The sequence below is a fragment of the Camellia sinensis genome, chromosome 7 (assembly GCF_055761805.1).
Source record: "Camellia sinensis isolate YWXY chromosome 7, ASM5576180v1, whole genome shotgun sequence".
NCBI lineage: Eukaryota > Viridiplantae > Streptophyta > Magnoliopsida > Ericales > Theaceae > Camellia > Camellia sinensis.
This window is the reverse complement of record NC_138967.1, coordinates 10,193,926-10,197,146: the sequence shown is the minus strand read 5'-3', so window position 1 is coordinate 10,197,146 and position 3,221 is coordinate 10,193,926.

The window sequence follows — 3,221 nt, the reverse complement described above, 5'->3', positions numbered from 1 at the left end:
AGTGGCCGACAGCCCCTCTCCTCCCTCTAGGCAAGGGGTAACAAGGTATGGCACAAAAACAAACCAAAAGGAAGAGAGTTAAGAGGCCATAAGACATGGTATTTAGCCGGAGGCCCCGAAAACTAGCCTACGAGCCACTACAAATGGCCTACAAGAGAGAAAAGTAGCCTACAGCTTACAAAAAGTGGCCTTCAGACCCCTCTCTCCTTCCAGACAAAGGCACCAAGGCAATGGTCTAAAAACAAACCAAGAAGAAGAGAGTTAAGAGGTCCCAAGACAAGGCGCTCAGCCGAAAGTCCCCCGGAAACTCATAACGAGCACCAACATGTGCGATCATCGCGTGCACAAATGATGACGTCTGAGTCTTAAGGTCAGTCAAAAATGGGGTGTCTACAGTGTGCTTTCTAAGCTTCTTATAGAATATAAAGTATATGAAAATACATGTGTAAGTATGATTATTGTTTGAGCAAGTATGGTTATTATTTGGGCATGAACATGGAAATTGTGAAACCGTAGGTACGTTTCTAATCTTAGCATGACAAGTAACTTATGTGAGTGTGTGGTACGAGTATGAGTATAAGGAAAAAATTATGTAAATTAATGTATAAGTTTGATGTCAATATTGACTGTGCCTTATGTGAACACAAGCATATGAACATGGTAGTTATATGATTTAAGTGGTCCTATTATGTTATTGATGTATGTCACATATGTGTATAGCAAAATGGTGGAAATAAGAGCGGACAAATTGGAGGAGTCTACCCCCTCTTGACTTGATAGATTGGAAAGAATAGTAGAAGAAATAACGGAGGACCTAAGACAACAAAATGTATTAGACCCTACCCTTATATCTAAGGCTAACTCGAATCGATTTCTTAAATGGAAGAGAAAGAGACAAAGCCCTAATGTGAACAATAACTTCATGAAGAAGTGGAAATCTGAAACTTCTACGCAAGATAAATTTAATCGAAGAAATGATTCAACATCGATTTGTTCAGAATGTGGGAAAAAGCATAGAGGGATGTGTTATCGACTCTCCGGGGCTTGTTATCGATGTAGTGAAATGAGTCATAAGGTAAGGGATTGTCCCTGGATCGAACAAATTGTGAATGGACTCACTACCTTGGTCGATTTTGTATCAATGGTGAGATCTGTTACGACGAGTGGAATTGTAGACCAAGGTAGAGTAACTGCACTCATCCTAGAAAACACTCAAAATACTAGGGTCGTTGCCTCAAGTACTGTTATTGTTCATGAACGAATACTTATATGTCAGTTGATTAGGGACTTTATATATATGCACATTTACTCAGAATGTTAATTGATTATGGATATATACCTCTCTACCTTTGTTCGAGATGATTGTTATAGCACTGGTTCCCACTCCCTAGACCATTGGAGATAATGCTACAACTATGTGACTAGATTGAATACCTCCTATAATGAACTCCATGTTAGGTGTAATTACGTACCTTGCTTAGTTAATGTGGACTGGATTATTTGGCTGAATTCTTAGAATCATGAATTTGTGATGATGTAACCTACCTGGAACTTCGTATTGTGCAAGGACTTTATGTTATGAACAACTATGTACCTGTATATCTACATGTAAACTTATTTGAAGAAAACTATACGGTGTAGGACCTAAGCCACTTTAATATGAACCATTATAGTGTTTGATCTTGAGAACAAATGAACGTAGAATGATTGTACAACTCTGGCCGAAATCGCAAGGCGAACTGATTGATTTACCAGATTTCTACTTTTGTGTTACCGTGTTTTGACTTAAGAATTGTTAATTGTGAATTACGTGACTATGAACTCTACTTGAAAAGAAAGAAAAAAAAACACCTTAACTATCTAGGAGTATACAAATTTGTACGTTTTGTACTTAACTCCGTGTTAGCATACCTTATAATTGATACTATGGTGTTGTGAGAATTATACACGTCATGTGATTGATTATGTTGGTGTTATCCTTGCTAACTTGGGAATGAGTGTGTATGAACAGGGGAAGAGATCAACAAGAATATGTTTTGTAAAGTGTGAGAAGACTTGAACTAGAATTGAATCCCTTATGGTTGCTTAATCGATTATGGGTAAAGCTGTAACTCATTTACTTGGCAGTTGAAACTTAATCTAAGTTGTTCAAGCAAGTAAATGAAAATGCTTCGATTTGCCAAGACCACTATTAAGCACGCTTATTTCATGTGAACACATGTTTGTATGATGATTGATTCAGGACCTATTATTTCATTTCGACGCATTTGGTTATAAATGAGTTGATCATTGGGATTAATGTTATGTGATAAGTGCCTCTTCGTTATTCGGAGGATCCATATTATTTAGAAGTGTTACACTGTGAATTTAACTCAATGCCAATGTCATGGATTATTAAGATGTATCTTTGAGTTTGATAAGTAAATGTTAATCATATGCCTATGTGAGTTGTCTTTGACTTCTGAAGATAATGACTTTTCTTGCTAAGCTAATGGAGTAAATCCCTACCCTATTGATTTGCTATTGACGACTTACGAATTGTTTAAGATTGAACATTCGGATTATTGTTGCAAAGGAATAGGTGAACCGAGAAGTTGGATTTGTTATGAATATTGTGTATCACCACTTACTTATTTGGAAGACTTCATACGAGATGTCAATAGAGGAGTACTTTGGTTATTTAAAATTAAGTAAGATCATGAGTATCATTTGTGACCAATCCTCAACTATTTGGAGCCATGTGGGTTATTTGGAGATATGTGAATTATTAGCAAATGGGTGGTTATCTGAATAGAAGCATCTAAGCAGTGTGATAGATGAAAGTAATGTGTCGTGGTTAATATGATTTATGGCTTAATGTTATAAGGTTGTTTCTGAGACCTACTGAATAGCTTTTGATACCAATATGCACTAGGACATATCACAAATTTGGGTTATTACCTATTCATTGAGGACGAGTGGAACTTCTATGATGAGAACGCCACCAGGTAAGAAAGTTGCTTGAGAAAAAGGAGAAAGGAAAAGTAACGGGAAAGAGATATGATTTGTTTCCTATTTTAGTATCTTAAGTTTGGAGGACCAAACTTCCTAAAGGGTGGAAGACTGTGATAACTCAACCCGTATTATGCTTAATTATACATGTGTTTATGTGTTTGATGTGAATTTTCAAGTTTAAGTATGTAAATTATGTGATTTTGGATTCATATCTATTGAATGTAGGA